Source organism: Parasteatoda tepidariorum, chromosome 10, assembly GCF_982258835.1.
Source record: "Parasteatoda tepidariorum strain Cologne lab strain chromosome 10, Ptep-v5.0, whole genome shotgun sequence".
Taxonomy (NCBI): domain Eukaryota; kingdom Metazoa; phylum Arthropoda; class Arachnida; order Araneae; family Theridiidae; genus Parasteatoda; species Parasteatoda tepidariorum.
In genome coordinates this window covers 62384074-62402770 of record NC_141764.1, presented here as the reverse complement: position 1 = coordinate 62402770, position 18697 = coordinate 62384074, and the positions used below count along the sequence as shown (strand labels likewise).

At 30.8% G+C, this 18697-nt stretch overlaps 1 long non-coding RNA gene across 1 annotated transcript in view; it reads right to left on the bottom strand.

The window, feature by feature from the left end:
* Nucleotides 1-18461, bottom strand: part of LOC147802991 (uncharacterized) — a 45847-nt gene extending 27386 nt beyond the window's left edge. The window contains exon 1 of the long non-coding RNA XR_015429860.1: nucleotides 17793-18461. This is a non-coding gene — a long non-coding RNA (uncharacterized LOC147802991). The remainder of the gene's footprint in view (nucleotides 1-17792) is intronic.
* Between the last annotated feature and the right edge of the window lie 236 nt (nucleotides 18462-18697).

Sequence of the window (18697 nt, the reverse complement as noted above, 5' to 3'; positions counted from 1 at the left end):
ATATCTAAAGTAAAGTAAAACTTGTATGCTTTATTTCTAATAGTTGCCTGCTTTACTTTCACTTTTGCTTTATCAAACAATGTTCTCACTTGAGTGCGAATAGCTAGTTATTTTGATCAATGTCAAGATTAATTTAAAAGCAAACTAAGTGGTTTAAATGATTCATTTAAATAATTTAATGTTGAAAGATGAGAAAAGTAATCCCACGTTAATTTTACCATTTTAACTCATTATCTGTTTAAGAGAAATTAAAACATTTGAAGTAAAGCGAACCAATCAATGTGAAAACAAATATTTTGCGTAAAGAGAATAAATTCTTTCAATAAATTTAATGTTTTTTTAAAAGAGATACTTGAAAATACATCACATTTTCACAAAATTTTCAACTAAAATTAAGACTTATAATAAAATAACCTTATATATTACTCAATTAACATTAAATCCTTTAGTTTAAAATAAATTATTTTCAATGCATAGTATAATACTTCAATAATTCACTATATAATAGTTTTTCAAAACCTAAAAAATGCCCTTCTTTTACTTTTATGGTTAATATGTCTTATTGATTAAATTAAATAAAAAATACAAATAACTAATAAATAGTTTGTAAATTTTGATAAAATAGCTATTAGTGTTTCAATTTTGAAATTAATTAAAGAAGTACACGTGTTAAAAAAAATATTTGTGATTATACAAAAGTTTCTTTTTTTCTTCTAATGCCCGCCTGTGTTAACATACGTCAATTCAGGCATCTACAGGGCGATTTTGTTGACGTCTCTTACTGGGGCACCATATTAGGTGGGCTAACGTCGTTCCCACAGTAAGGACAGAGAGTACAGAGAAGGAAAGAACATCCATACCTTGCCCGGGATTCGAAACCAGATCCTATCTGGTGCAAGGACAGTTCCCTGCCCCCTACACAGGCCGGTCGGCATTATAGAAAAGTAAAATCAAATATATCTTGCGGGATTTCTGTTGGGGAGATAAACTTTTAATCGAATGTTGGAATTATCACAAACACAAATGCAATCGTATTAGTTCGAATGGCAGATTTTAAATTTTTTAATTATTCGAGCAAAGCCTTTGTGGCTCAAGATAGAGCGCTCACCTCCTATCGAGGTGACCCAGGCTCGAATCCCATTGCTGGCTGGTCGATGCAATTTCTACTTTCAGCTCACACCGACCACAGTGGTGACGTAGAATATCCTATGAGGTAAACGGTTCATGGGTTAAACTTTCCAAACCGTTTTGCTAACTGTTTGGGTTTTCATGGTTTTCCTCTCCATTGAACACAAATCGGGTTGTTTCCATTAAAAAATCCTCCACAAAGACTATTTTGTTCTAATTCTTGATCCAGGAATTCTCCTGTCTTCTGGATTACGTTTAAAATTACTATGGAGTTGAATATCGATAGACGTGAACTCAGAATTGGATTGGCTGTCCAACGCTGGTTCTAAAATAAAATCGAAATATTTGGGGCAGACACAGTATAAGAAGTTGATATTCAAATTACACAAAATTGTCTTCGTTACAGTTGAAACCCCTTTCTATCCCTATTCCATGAAACCCTTTTCTATGGGCCAACAAAAAAATCTATCATGATCCAACATAATTTACTGGTTGCCATAATAATTTTCCATGACAAACCATCAATACTGCCAACAAAAAAAGCCATCATAATCCAAGATAATTTACTGGTTACCATTATAATTTTCCATGACAAACCATCAATTCTACCAACAACAAAAAAACCATCATGATCCAAGATAATTTACTGGTTACCATTGTAATTTTCCATGACAAACCATCAATTCTACCAACAACAAAAAACCCTCATGATCCAAGATAATTTACTGGTTACCATTATAATTTTCCATGACAAACCATCAATTCTACCAACAACAAAAAATCCTCATGATCCAAGATGATTCATTGGTTACCATTGTAATTTTCCATGACAAACCATCAATTCTACCAACAGCAAAAAACCATCATGATCCAAGATAATTTACTAGTTACCATTATAATTTTCCATGACAAACCATCAATTCTACCAACAATAAAAGTCCATCATGATCCAAGATAATTTACTGGTTACCATTACAATTTTCCGTCACAAACCATCACACTTTTTGTTGGGACTTTCAAATGACCAATCAACACTCCGAGATTGAAATTGACCCATCAGTCACATTTTCTTCACTTGCGGGCTTCTTTCTCTTCAAGCAGTGAATCTTACCTTTATAGGGTGTGTTACCAAGCTATGTCGTTTTAGCTACTCACCGAAGCAAGAGAAGCGAGTGTTTTTTCCACCATTGCCGCTCATCCTTATTATTTTCGTTTCGCACATCAATATTATTTTTCGTTCTCTTAAATAAATTTTTAATTTATTTAACCGACAATTGGTATTTATAAACAAACAAATTGATGGTTTTAAAATATAGTTTTGATGTAACCATTACTTTATGTTGAAAAATATTACGCACAAAATATTGTCTGCATGAGATGAAGAATTTATCATTCAATGTGAAATGGTTTATCATATACGAGTTTATTATAACTTATTCTATAACGAAATAAAGGATGAAGCTCCATTATTAATAGCAGACATTTCTTGATAGATTACTAGTCTAGTAAAGGTAAATTAATGAGCTCATCAAATGATGAGTGTTGTTGATTCACCAATACCCAAAAACTCATTTGATTTTTGACCGCCATAGTACTTGAACATCCCCATAATGAAATTATGTATGTTGTTGGCCCAAGAGTTTAAAACATAACTTGTTAGTTAACCATCATTAAGCCAAAGCAGCATTTTTTATCATTAGATGATGGAATTTGTTGGTCAAAGAATTTCTAACATAACATGATCGTTGAGACCATCTTTCAACATGAAATGGAGTTTGTTGGCGTATCAAAATCCATTATAGCATGATTGTTGGATCATGGCTACTATCAAACAGCCATCAAGAAACTAACATAAACCATTAAAATATCTTGATGGTCCCATCAATGTTCCATGTTTATGTTCTGTATGGCTTCGTGCCTGTCTATCACTTCAATAAGAAATATATAATGAAAAAAATTGAAATATTTGTGAAAGAATATCGAGTCTGTCTCTTAAGAGAATTGATACTTGACTGGCTAGACTTACTCGAAATAGAATGGAAGGAACAGTTGCTAAAGTAAACAAATGCCACATTTCAACAACCAATCAAGATCGAGATATCCACACTTGCAGGCATCCCGCTGGGAATAGGGAAATTGTTAAAAAATCTATTCATTTATTAAACCACGTTAAGCACATCCAACAGCAACTTTCTATCCCTTCCAAAAAAAAAGCCAATCTTGTTCTGTTCTAAAAATAATTAAATAATAAAATAAAACTCACACACGACGATTTTTTTTATCGTTTCATGTTGTTCTCATATCATTATTTTCCATGCTTCTGTCTGCCTCGCCAGATTTTATTCTTAAAAGTCCTGACATGCATATATTTTGTATTTTACGTTACTATCCATAAAAGTCAGTATACTTCTCTGTAGAATGCCTAGGTATTGTATATAATGCCTAAAACTAACCGACAATATATCAAACGATTTACATTTCACACATTTCTTAGGCATTCTATAGAATGCCAAATGAGAAACCGGCAAAGTATGAAATACATCTCCGATTCATCAAATTGTCATTCAAAAATGTCAAATTCATAATGTCATTCAAGCCTGCCATGCTGCAATAAGTAGGTTCATTTCTTATTTTTTATATGAAACTTTTGTTTCTCTTAATAAGAAAGGCATAAATTATATTTTGTACAACTTTCATTTTTCTTTACCCATTATGAACAAATTTTTTTTAATGGCACTCTCATTATTTTTTCAGAATAGCATTTTTTTTTGAGAAATATACATCATTTACATAGTAACCTCATCAGGACGTTTTTTTTTCATACTTTGCCTAAATAGCATTTGTCATTCTATAGAATGCCTAGATGTAATACACATTTCCTAGAGAAAATATGTATACTTCTCTTATTTCATACGCTGCCTAAAAACATCCGGCATTATATACAATGCCTAGGCATTCTATAGAATGTCGGCGTTTCATACTTTACCGGTAACAGATGTATGCGATGGTTGCTGAATTTACATCGAAAAAATGAATTTAGAAAATGACATATTACTTCACTGGCGCTTGGAAGGAATCACTTTGTGTTGTTCCTTGTTTTAAAAACCATCCTACAAAGACTAATATCTAACTTTAGTCATTTGCCCGAGATAATTCGATACAGTAAACTGATGGTAAGTTCAACATTTTTTGCACCATAAGAAAAATTTAAAATTTAAACTTAATGTGTGTATTATATTTTGTTTTAGTTCCTAGTATTTATTAATAAAACAAAAAAAATGTGTTGAATTTTGTTATTTCTGTATAAAAAAGAGATGATAAGGGAAGCGGTTAATATCCACAGATTTCTTCATCTGCCGACTACTATGAACTGTCTAAACTAAAAACAACAATAACATCTCCAGATGGCCGTCTCATTTTATTAACCTTAACAATTCGATTACTTTCAATAAAGCTTACACTTCAGACACACACACTGTCGCTTTCGAACAATATATTACACACTACTTTTATATATCTCTCTCTCAAAACACCCCTATAATCACGGGAAACAGATTTCCTATCTGTCACGTTATTTGTAAAATATGGCGCAATTTATGGATTAATCGTTAGACACGAGTAATTGACCGTCCCGACCCCTATTGCCGAAGTTCTCGGTATTCTTCTTGTCTGAGAGAAATTCCAGATCTAAGAAATGTTGACAAGCAAAGATATATGAGCTTAAAGAAGATTATTTATCAAAAATGGTTTTTATTGGACTCAATCTAAAGCTTTCCAGATTCATCATTTCTTTGATAGCTGTCTGGGAAATATGACCGATGAATCTCTGATATCCCAGATATGAAATCGACTATTTTTTTCTCACATTCTTTTGCATTGTCGGATCATTTATTTATGCCCTGTTATGTTTCAGAAGAAATAATAGACTTCTTCCGGAAAATATGCTGTAAAATTGAGTTGCCGTAGTTGTTGTTAAGGGAAAAGAAAACTCCCATTCTTGAATAAATATATAAAAATGCATATTTTAATTGGTGTCTGTCAATTTTAATGATCGATATTATTATCTGGAGAATTCAAAACAATTCAGGAATTATGGGAAAGAATTGAGACATAATTGTTACCGATGTGAAGATAAAGTGATTGAAGTGGTTAATTGAAATTCAGCGAATGAGGGAACTGAACAGAGGGTCTAAAAAATTCAAAATCTGGTGAATCAAGGCCACATGAAAGGACAGGGAGAAGATTTTTTCGAGGAGATTGAAGAGGCAATTTAAAAATATATATATATTTTCTTAACTGCTGTGATTTACAACAGTTACTAATAACTGCTAGGTTGCTCAAATTTAGCCTATTTTTAGCAGAAGTAGAAAATCACGCAAAACGTCTGTACGGAGACAAGTAGCAGTTTAGTAAAAATAGAAAGCTTTTGTTGTATAATATTTTTTTATATATACATTTAAAAACTTACTCTAATGCCGTTTTGTCTGGGCTCATAAGAAAATGGAAAAATTAAGAATAAAACATTGATTTTTAAAATTTTCATCCAGGTGAAAAAATAACGCCAAACTGGCGATTTTTAAAAATAGTTTTACGACATTTAAAATATTTTAGTTACTTTTCCGTTTTAAAGCCTAGATAATTACTTACGGCAAGATGGCATACATAGTGTAAAATTATAGCTTTTCTTCAAGTGTAAGGCAGTTAAACTGCGCCTTTTTTATTTTCCTAGGTGTTAAAGCCAGTCTCATGGACGATCAACTGACAAATTATACCGTTTTTCTTCAATCATGGACAAAATGATTTATTAAAAGTTCCGTACTGCTGTTACACACAGTACATATCTTCTGTGGCTAAGAATGATGATAGCCGTGATGGAAAAAGACTAGACTACGCGTCAGAATTTTGAATTATATTTTTCTAACTTGGAAAATCAAACGGAAGAGAAAATTAAATTTGTGTCTACATTACTTCTTCGAAATTTACTTGAAGGTTTCCGGAAATATTAGATAAAATGCAGACACACAGCACAAGACGGAGACTAAAAATAAAATTTTAAATCTTGAATCACCTTCAGAGGCCACGCATATCCATCAAGTGACGCTAAGATAGCATTCCGGGGATACATGACCCCCTTACAGTTACAGTTTAAATAAGAATCGCACTGAAAATATCAATTTAGAGGTGGAAATGCTACCGCATTTAAAAAAAAAAATTTAAATAACTTAACTAAATTTTCCTTGCGAACGATAACTGGCAAAACTCAATTAAACCAGTTAAAATGAGAAAAAAAACGATTCGGCGCTAGTGTGATGAAGCCACATCACAAGCATGTCAGTTCTTTGCTTGTATGTACACTGTTTCCAAATCTTTATTAAAAAATTAAATTGTTGTTAAAAAATATTTGTCTGCTGTTGTTGTAAACTGCATATGTTTTAATAAATAAAAATGCATAGTTAAAGCTAGTCATTAAAGACAGAAAAATAAAATCTTAAATATAGCTTAAATTGAAGACAGTAAAAATAAAATCTAAATCTTAAAATTATACTTTGTTGACACAATTTCATTCATTGGACATAATTCAAATAAACAATAACAATGCAATATATAAGAACTGTGAAAATAAAGCAATTTAAAGAACTAAATAATCTAATGATAGCATGTTTCCTACGGCTTTTATCACTTTACCTTCATTTTGTTAACAAAAGTAATTTTTTTATACTCTAAAGCATTGTAATTTTTTAAAGAATTTTTTTCATACGCTTGTTTTTTTATTCTTTTGATCTTGTTAACGAATCATTAAGACAAAAGTACGAAACATCTTCGAAATATATGCATTTAACTTTACAAAAAATGATTTAAAAAGTTTTTTTATCTTAATATTCTCTTTTTTGTATCTCTTTTTTTTATTTTTCTATTTTTGCCTTTTAAATTTTTAACTAATATTTTTTTATTATTCATAGAAAAATATTTATAAAAATACAAAGTGATAAATAGAAAGCTCGGACGAATTTATGAATGAACTTTATAATTGTGTTAAGTCAAAGCAATTTTCCCCCAAAAAAAATTTAAATATATTCTTTTTTTTTTTTTTTTTTTTTTAGCTTGAACTACTTTTTATCTCTATGCAAAGAAAAGTATTAGGAACCTGATAATTACTTTTACTTAAAATAATTTTATTTTTGAAACACAAGAGTTTCTTTTTTTGATATACTAAAATGACTGAATATGGTTAACTTAGATGTATTATGAAAGATTTTGAAATAATTTTTAAAATTTTAAATGACAAATATATTTTACCTAAGAAACATAATTGGTACTCCACAAACATAAATCTTTTCATTTAAATAGTGAAATGTATGGAGATACCGTTTCGTTATATTATGGCCATTAATGATCATTCTACAAATGGAAACAATTTATCATGAACATCTGCTGGGTGACCACGCTTCGCATGAAGGTAATGTCAAATAGATCAAACTTCATGTTTGGTGAGTTAATCAATTCAGTCATATAAGATTCTAATATTCTAAGTAGTGATAATTATACCTAGTAACTACCAGAAAAAAATATAAGATATAAACCAATAGGACCTCAATATGCAATTTAACATTGCCTGTACAAATTGGATTCTTACTTTATAAAAACACTTAACTGGCTCACAATAGAATTTCCTGGAAATGCGATAATTGACTAGAATTAAATGAATGTGTTAAGTGTCTGGAGTTAAGTGAATGTGTTAAGTGACAGAATATTAAATCTATAATAAGACCATTCAGTAAATTAGAATTGAAAACATGCTGTTGTTGGCTCAGTTAAAGTTATCCCACATGCAGCAGAAAACATTGTTTTGAAGTTGCAGCAGTGCCATCTGTCGATGAACTTTGAAACTTATTTTAAAATTTTCTGCAAAAAATATCTTGATTCAGAAACAGAAGGTAACAAACATTTAATTGCCATCTTATTATTTTTCAGTTGATTGGTTGATTACTATTACTATGATTATTAGTTTGTTGATTATGATTACTATGATTATTAGTTGTTAGTTGATTATGATTATTAGTTGCTAGTTGATTATGATTATTAGTTTTTAGTTGATTATGATTATTAGTTGTTAGTTGTTTATGATTGCTGTAATTATTAGTTGATTATGATGATTAGTTGATTATAATTTGGAAAAAAAATTTAAGCCATTTTTAAAATATATTGTATTTTAACAGTAAGCCAAAAATACGCCAAATCCAATTTTAAATATTACAAGCTGATACTTAAGTTTTAATGTCTATCGCTAGGTTACTGAACTGCGTATAAGTACAAGATAAGTCATTAAAATTTACGAGCTGAAAACATTGTTTTGTAGTTGTTGTAATCAGCACCGCAATCTGTTGATGAACTTTGAAAAGAACTTTAAAATTTTCTGTGAAAAAAAAATCCTCGGTTTCCTAAAAAGAAGGTAGAAAACTCTTAATTATCATATCTTTCTATTGTTTTTTCAGTTGATTAGTTGATTGTGATTATTAGTTATTTGTAGATTAGTTGATTATGGTTATTAGTTGATTATAAATTAATTTTAGAGATACCCTGTATTTTCACAGTGAGGCGAAAATACATCAAATTCAATTTTGAAACAGATAAGCTGATACTTAGATTTTATTGTCTATCGTTAGATTACTGAACTGCATATAACTACAAGAGACGCCATTAAAATTTACGACCGTCTGTTTGATTTCGATTTGAAACCGTAAATTAGAGAGACTTCAAGTATCCTGAAGTCAAACTTCAATTATCTGCCAAGCTCATAATCAAACTAAATTAGAATGGTTTCTCATTCTTCCTAATTAAACACAAATATTTTGCTTAAGCGTGGAATTCATGGTTAATTATAGATTCTATAACGGACATTTAATCAAGAATATCATCAGAAACAGAAGACTCTTATAGAAAACTGGCTCTTTAAATATTGATTACTGTCTGAATTTATCCTCTGACTTTTCCAGGAAGTAAAGGCTTCGGCTAAAATGTGATCGAAGTAAAAGATTATTTTAGAAACCCAGTTAGAGTTTCGCTCGTGTAAGAATAAATAAAGAAAAGGATTGAATTCATACAAAAATATTTGTATTTAATATGCATATTTCAATCGCTATCTTTTAACATGAAAATGTTTCTGGACCATTAAAATTGTATTAACTAATTTAATTAAATATATTTCATAATTTTAATTCATCTTCCTCTTCATTTTCTGTATCATTTCATTCTTTAATTGTTTTAGTGTTAAGATGCATAATCCTTAGGAAGATGATTTGTCTTAAAAATAGGATAAAACATAATTTACTGGTACTGCTTATCAGAATTTATTCGATGACGTCAGCAGCAGTTTATGGTCAGTATTTTAGCCAAAAACTATACGATACCTCTTCGTGTGTATCAGTTTCACGATTGTTTGTAATTCTTTCTATGTTTAGGGTCATTTAATTTGTTAACACATTCATTGATCATCCGATCTATTGATCACCCGATCCATTAATCATCCAATCTATTGATCACTCGATCCATTGATCATCCGATCTACTGATCATCCGATTCATTGATAATCCTATCTATTGATCACCCGATTCATAGATCATCCTATCTATTGATCCCTCACTCGATCCATTGATCATCCTATCTATTGATCATCCAATCCATTGATAATCCAATTTATTGATCACCCGATCCATATATCATCCTATCTATTGATCATCTGATATATTGGTCATTCGATACATTGATCATCCAATCCATTGATCACCTGAGCCATTGATCATCCTATCTATTGATCATCCTATCTATCGATCGTCAGGTCCATTGATCATTCGATGAGATATCGGAATCTTAAATTTTCATGTCCGTAACCTTGTTATTTACAATTGGAATCAGACAAGAACTCGCATTTACGCTACATGAAGAAAAAAACTATGTTAAACTTTCCGCAGTTAAACTGATGGCAAATTGTTGTCAGCAGCTCTGGGTCGGTAAATGCTGAAATTCGTAATTTTCTAATTTTAAAATCAACTCAGAAAAAGCAAAACAAACTCCTCTTTTTTTGTTATACACATAAAAATAATCCGCATTTAAGTTGTTTCCCGAATGTTTTCCATTCTTAATCTGGTGGCAAATTGTCTTGCAATTGGCATCAGCAATATTAAAACTCGCTTTTTTTCAAAAAACACATATTTGAGCATTTAAAGTCTAACTCACCCAAGGGTAAAAAAACGTCTGGTAAAATTACAGTTCTGTATGGTAAAGACATGAAAAGAAACATAATCCTGGTAATTAAACCTAACCAAAATAGACGGTATTCTAACCATTCATATGGTAACGATTTTCTTTCATATGGTAAGGGTTTACTGAAAATTCTAGTTTTCAAAATTATTCCACTTATAACCACACAATTAGTAAAAATACAAAACTGAAAAGTAGATTTAACCGAATAAAGTATCGTGATGAAATTACCAAATTTTACTATATTTGCCATATTTTATCACATACTATGAAACTATATTTTATAGTTAATTTGACCAAATCTTTTTGGTAAATTACCGTGCTTGTTGTGTCTCTGAGCAAGAAACGAGGTAAATTTCACCATGTTTTGGTAGTTTCATACGTATTTTTGATAAATTTACTATTTAAAATGGAGAGGCCAGAAATAAAAATTATTGATTTAAAATATACAACTATTTAAGCTTTGATGATAACATAAATTTATACTTTAAAAAATGTCAACCCGCTAAATTAAGTGGGATGGAAAAGCATTTATAGTTTAATAAAGCGTACTTCTCTGAGTCCCTTTTATAAAATCTTACCACTTTCATATTGATATTAAGACTTGTACAAACAAGAATTCATTGACCTCTTATTATTTAAGACCAAAGGCTTTAGAGTGTATAAATAGTATTCCGAGAGATGGCATCAATATAGATGCGGTGGTATCAAGATGGATAAAAATAGATACTTTTTTATAGTATATATTAAGCTTTTAGACTAAATCCGGATCATTTCTCTGCCTTCTTAGGGAAGATCTAATTGATAGTACGAAATAAGAGGTCACAATCTTAAATTCAGTGAAGTTTGGATCTTTACAAGCAACTGTAACTGTGTGGGTAGTAAATTACAGACATTAACTTTCATCAATCAAAGGGTATACTTCAAGATTGTAGTGTATCTGTTACTGTGAATGACCGAAATCAGGAGAATGTCGACTTTCACCGGTGAACGTAAACAATCACATAGTCGCTTTGGTGAATGTCCGAAATATTTGTTATATCCAATTTTATATTAATTTATTCGTTAATATTATTATATTTATTTGATATATTTATATTTATTCTATATTTAAATACTTACTGACGGTGGATTAGAAGAAACATCAGTGTTTGGAGTATCGGGCAAATATATACCGGACAATGGTACTTGACCTTAAAAAAATATCAGTGTAGGGTATACCGGGCAGTGGCTCTGAACTTTAAAAAAACATCAGTGTAGGATATACCGGGTAAATGTATACCGGGCAATGGCACTTTATTAGACCTAGTATATATTTCGGACATTTACCAAAGGTCTAGTTAAGTGCCACTGGCTAAATCATCTTGCTATAAATATCATCTTGCCGTGAAGAATTATTTGAGCTTTAGAACAGACAAATAGCTTAAATATTTTAGAAGTTAAATAACTTTTTTAAAGTTATTTAACTTTTATTAACTTTAAAAAATTGACAATTTGGCGACATTTTTTGACCTAGATGAAAATTATCAAAATCACTACCTTTATGAGTCCAGGAAATGCAGCATTGGGGTAAGTTTTTAAATATTAAAAAATTAGACCATAAACGCTTTTCATTTTCTCGAAACTGTGACTTTTTCTTATATTGACGTTTTGCTCCATTTTCAAAATAGACGTAGACAGCACTGTCTTTAGATAGGCTAAACTTCACCTAACAGTCATGAGTAACAGTTGCAATCTAACAGCAGTTATAAAAATTGCATATTATCCGCAAAAAAGCATTATTTCATATTACGACGGAGCCTTTGAAAAACAGCCTTAACAAACTTGGTTATAATTTTTTGATAGATTAACAGCTGTTCCATAAACAAATAGCACGTTTTTACATATGAAGGATATCATTTCTTTTGAAATGAACTTCTAGTATGAATTTACATATAAACCTTTAAAAAGAGAAAATACCTTCTGTAAAAAAAGCGTATCATTTCTACCGAATAAAAGAACTCTATCTCTTACACTTTCATAGATTTTCTATTGTTGCACGCACATTTCTCAAATTTCTTTTTACTGAAAAGCATTTTTTCAATGATGCATAAAATAAAAGTTATAAACCTTTTTGACAGGCCGCACATGTTTCCAACTAAAATAAAACTGCAAAAAACCCTAAAATAAAACTGCATATTTCCATCAAAAATTCAAATGAATTTTTTGTTGCCCTTTTTTTCCCTATTTTATAACCTCAACGTAAACTTAAAATTGTGCATTCATGCTTACTTTTTTCCACTAAAAAATCACCCTTTTAGAGAAAAAAATTTTACATTCTCTTATTAATCAAAACGACTGCTACTTTTCCTAAAAAAAATATTTCATGTGGGAACAATTTTTGTTTAATACTGTTTCACGCAAAAACGACTTCAATTCTTTTTGTTATTTTTGATTAATTCGATAAACTGAAAAAGAAAATGTGACAGAATTCTATATTCATAATCAAATTTACTTTATTTAGAAAACGCAACAAATTTGCATCTGATTTACACAAAGCATAAATGGCACATGACGCGAGTAATAAAAAGAAAACATTTAATTAACCAAAGTAAAATCAGAAAATATACTTTTAAAAAAAATTATAAAATAATTGTTCCTCTGTTATAAGCTTATTTAAAATATCCTGGCTTGCCATATAAAAGGAGTGATTGCTCTATTAAAAATTTAAATTTATTTCCTTATAATAGATTTTAGTTAATCAATGCAACCAAACCAAAGAATATATTTTTATTTCATTTATTTTGTTCCTTTTACAATTGTAAGACCTAGTAAGTGCACTGGTCAGAATCTCTAAAATTCGGAAATCCCTAACTTTGGAGCAATTTTAATCTCAAAATTTCCCTGATTGGAAATTCCCCAATGCATCCCCCCATTTTTTTCTAACTTTTGGCCATTCTAAATAAATAAAATTATTTTGATTTGAAAATAAACAAACCATAAAAAGTACTGCTGATATATATTTTTCTAGTAAAAACACTACCATATATTGAAGAATGTGTCATTGGTCCAAATATCCAGATAGGCATTAAAGCTTTGAACTTGGATAGCTGCAAGTGGCATCATCGTAGATAAATTGTGGCATTTGTCAATGCAGAAGCCGATCAAGTTAGACACACACGCGGGATGTTGCTAACAGTTATCCAATTGAATCTGATTTGAATCACGTGGTTAGGTCTTCTCGAATGACAAGGATAGACAGGTTGGTAGGGGATTGGGCCCCTGCCTAAGAGGTCTTGAATTCAATCCTCGCAGCCTAAAAACCCCAGCGCAGTAAATGGTGGTAGGTACACGTTTAATCTCTCGGGTAACAAAGTCTTCCATATTCCCATAACAAATCAATACCTCTGAGGGATACTGAATCGGATAATAATCAATCTCTGGCTCAGGTCAAATTATGATCTGTGGATTAATGAATGGGTGTATGAATGAATCCACCTTATAAAAGGGGTGACGTGTGTGTGTGTGAATGAAGTCCTATCTTTATCCATAGATGGCGGCACTGTGAAACAGGAAACTCACCCTCTGCCTTAAATTCGCTTTTTTTCACTAAAAATTCTAAATGATATTGGCAAGTGGCATCGGAAACAGCTACAACAGGTCTCCTTGATTTCGATGTAAGTATCCGATTTCTGAAATTATAATCGTCTAAATAAGTTTCTGAAATATGTTGATGTTGTTGTTGTTGTTTCTAATGCTACTTACCACATTGGCAAGCCTGCTTGGCGAAGTCAAGCAATTTAAGCCAGAGAGTGCGTTTCTTGTTTTTCAGTGGCGCCATCTATGGCCAAGAATTCGACTTCAGCCATATCGTACGTCACACCCGTTTATAAGGCGGACCCATTCATGCATCCATTCATTCATTCATCCACAGATCGTAAGTTTGACCTGAATCAGAGAACGATCGATCTCCAATCCAGTACCCCCAGAGGTAGTGATTTGTTACAGGAACATGGAGGACTTTGCGACTCGGCAGAATTTAACGTGCATCAGTCACCAACTACACGGGGAGTCTTCAGCCGGCGGGGTTCGAACCCACAAACTCTCGGACATGGGCCCAGCGCCCTACCGACCAGGCTATCCCGGCCACAAATATGTTGATAATTTACGAGAGGGAAGTTTTGCTGAAGATAAAAAGAAATTTAATTCCGACAAAACAAACATTCGAAGACTGAACTTTTTTTTCCCTAGAATATGCCCGTTTCTTTGCAATATTTTAATAAATAAGTATTTAGAGATTCCATTTGTTATGTATGACTCTGTACTGCAGTTTTATGTTGTATAGAGTAGGTGAAAAAGAACTAAAATTAAGGCCTTTTTATTTACAAGATCAAGAATCAATTATTAATCGTTAAGTTTTTACTGAATACGAGTTTTTTCGAAAACCAATAATTAAGTGCTCTACCTACACGGGAGAAGTATTTTAAAGTTTGAAGAAAAAAAGCTTATTGATTTAATACAAAACGTCAGAGAAAATTCGCAATCTTCGTTTTCGTCCCTTCATTCAAAACTTAGTTTTGAATGAAAGAGCGAACAAAAAAATGAACGAATGAATGAAAAAAGAAAACAACAAGGAAGAAGGAATGAAAATAAAACGCAGCAACGAGCTATAAGACTAGCAAAGAAATAAATGGACTAATGAATAAACAAAAGAAGATAACAAGAAGGGAAAAAAATTTATAAAAAATGGAACGATTTAAGAAAGATGGAATGAATAAGGAATCAACCGAAGGAAGGAACAAACTAACTACACTGTAAAAAATTTTGTTGTATAATTGCCACTATTTCTGGTCTAAAGATAAACTAAATGCATTTTAATGCACAAACTGTAGTTATCGTGAAAAAATTGTGTAAAATTGACAATATAACGATTGCTAGAAAGAATTAGTGAGAATGCATTTCAAAAATGTGCTTGTTTTTTAATTAAATTATTTTTGCTATGTAGCCATTAAATTGATTCTAATGCGCATAAAAATATGTGTTATCAGAAAACAGACAAATAAAAAATGAATAAATAAATAAAACTACAACAGTATAAAAGTTTATAAAAAAATGTGACTACATGCATTGCTAATAATTTTAGTCTACTTGAATACCACAAATGATTGCAACTTAGCGCCAATTTTTTTAGAGAGTTATTATAGATGGAAAATAAAAAAAAGGAGGAACGGAAAAAAAATATATAAAGAAAATAAGTAAGGAATAAATGAAGGAATAAAGAAACAAGCAAATTATCTGGTGCATAAGACTCCTATGTATTAAATGCTTATACAAGATCACATGCTTACGTCAGAATAACTCACCTATGAGATATGGTGGGAAAGATCCTTACTTGGAAATAACGACGGGCTCGTGGGTGGGAGCATTTTTTTCCCTGATAAAAGAAAATCCGATCGCAGACGAGTAAGGCACGTAAGCTCATAATTTTTTTAACCTGGAGTATAAATAAGCAATATTTTACAGTTCTGAATTTCTAACAAGATAAGAAAAATATGAATTGTGCTGCCAGGGGGCTAATAATTTAAGGTGCAGTGCGCAAAATAACAAACGGAACACCCTTAATCACTTTTGATCTAATGATCGGATCTTCACATTCTAGGACTTATTTTTAATGGTTTGAGGGGGTGATCTAAAATATAATAATTAATTAGTGCAGACGATATTTTAAGTTACAAAATCAGACACAAAAACGTACATTCTCTGTATGTGCATGCCTTTTTTTGACGTATTCGGACTTATGACCCCCACAATACATGGGGTAGCCACAATACAAGGGGAAATTTGGTCCCCATAATTTGGTCAGGAAACCAATCCAAAGTTTGGACCCCTTAGTGTTAACTTTGCGTTTTGCATATTTCACCATATCTCGTGGACTTCTTAAGTGAATTGAAAAAAAATTACACACAATTATAAAATTTGTTTACCCAAAGATAATTTCATGCAAAACAAAACTTTTAGAAGATATTTTTTATTAATTTATTTAATAATAGTCGAAAAAGATTTGAATTATAACGTACGCAATTTTTTACATCATTTGAAAGTGTATATAATTCAAAATGGCAAATTACTAAATTTGCGCAAAATTGATCGAATATATCCTACGAAATTGAATTTTTAAAATTTTTCAGACTGATAGTAAATAAAATTATAAAAAAATAATAAATATTTAAATAAAATTATTTTTTGTATGCAATTATCTTTGGATAAATGAATTTTATAGTTGTTTGCAAAAATTTTTGATTCGTCTAACTAAGCAAAAGAATATAGGTATTTCAAATTTTAAATTGAACTTTAAGTAGGGACAAACATGCAAATTGTTATATTATGATTAAATTTAATAATTATTAAGAAAAAAATTATTTTAAAAATTAAATGCGAATTTTTTTTTAAGTACAATGCAATGCTGCAATAAGTCTCAATTTCAAAGCTATTTCAATTATGCAAACCAAGCAAAATAAATAATTATTGAAAAGAATCTAACATTATAACTATAAAAATTCTTGGTGGTAAAATTATGAAAGAAAAAAACACAAAAATTTAAAGTTATTAAATATATATATGTACCTAAAAATGAAACAATTAAAATGCTCATGAAAATATAACTAAATTGTCCTAAAATTGAATAATACTAAATCCAATACTAATCCAATCTGTTAAGAAAATATTAATTGTTAGATATAAACTAAAAAATTTTTTAAATTTTCTTTGTGTAGAAAGTATAAATTATGCGCTGGAAAAATAATTCAGGTAAAATTACAGAACTGAATGGTAATGACATCTCCGGTGAAAATAACCATAAATCTGGCTAGTAAAACCAAAATACACACGGAAAAAAATGCTGGTAAAGTAACCGTAATACATAATAATAACAATTCTGGTAAAAAAGAAATTCAAAACAAGTTTTGAAAAGCGTAATTCTGATTGAACCATTCATTTGGCAACCTTTCCGTTCAAATGGTGAAGGTTTAATGAGAATTCTGAAAATGAATTTACTATACGGTAATGATATTTATGGTTAAAAAAAATTATAATTCTGGTTAATAAAACAAAGTATATGGTTTTTAAAACTTTTTCTGGTAAATTTTTTAATCATACGACAACGGTTTACCAGAAATTTCGGTTTTCAAAATTATGATTCTTGTTATCACACATTTAATAAAAAAATACAAAATTGAAAATAAATTTAACCAAATAAATGATTTTTACACCATGCTCTAAGATATCATGATAAAATTTCCACATTTACCACTTTTATCTAATTTTATCACATATTATTAAACCATATTTTATTGTTAGTTTTATTAAAATCATTATCAAAACTTTTTAATGAAAATTAACTTTTTTTTTACAGCAGGAATAGAACTTACCTTTCTTAGCCATGCAATGTGCCGGAAGTGTTGCTCATTTTGCGTTGCTGGTGGGCACCATGTGACTAAAGTCACAGAGGGGAGGAACATTACTCACGTCACACTGCCACATATACCCGTTCACGGTCACACCTCACCCACAACAGAGGACAACACACAGAAGGAAACATCCATACACTAAGCGGAATTCGAACCCTAATCACCTGACTTCTTATCTGGTAAAAATTACTGAGCTTTTTGGTATTCCTTTAAAGCCAGAAACACAGTAAATTTTACTATATTCTAGCAGTTTTGACTATACTTTTTCTCTCAGTGCATAATATTTAAACCATACATTTAATAATTTTTCCGTTCATATGGTCACGGCTTACCATAAATTCTGGTTCACAAAATTATACTTCTTCCACGCATTTGTTGTCGACGTATGCCTGTTAAGGCAGAAGGGGTGCGATTGTTCTTGTTTTCCAGTGGCGCCATCTATGGCCAAGAATTCGACTTCTACCACACCATACGTTGCACCCATTTATATGGCGAACCCATTCATACATCCATTCATTTATCCACAGTCGTAATTTTGACCAGAATCAGAGAACGATCGATCTCCAATCCAGTACCTCCAGAGGTATTGATTTGTTATGGGAACATAGAGGACTTTTGCGACTCGACAGATTTAACATGCATCACTCACTTTACTACTCGGTGAGTTTTCGGCCGGCGGGGTTCGAACCCACGAACTCTTGGACATGGGCCCAGTGCCCTACGGACCAGGCTATCCCGGCCCTCCACTCATTTGTAGTTCATAACTGAAAAAAAAACCATAACTGAAAAATAAATTTAACCAAATAAATAGTATTTATACCAGTCTCTAAAATATCATGATGAAATTACCAAATGTTATCACATAT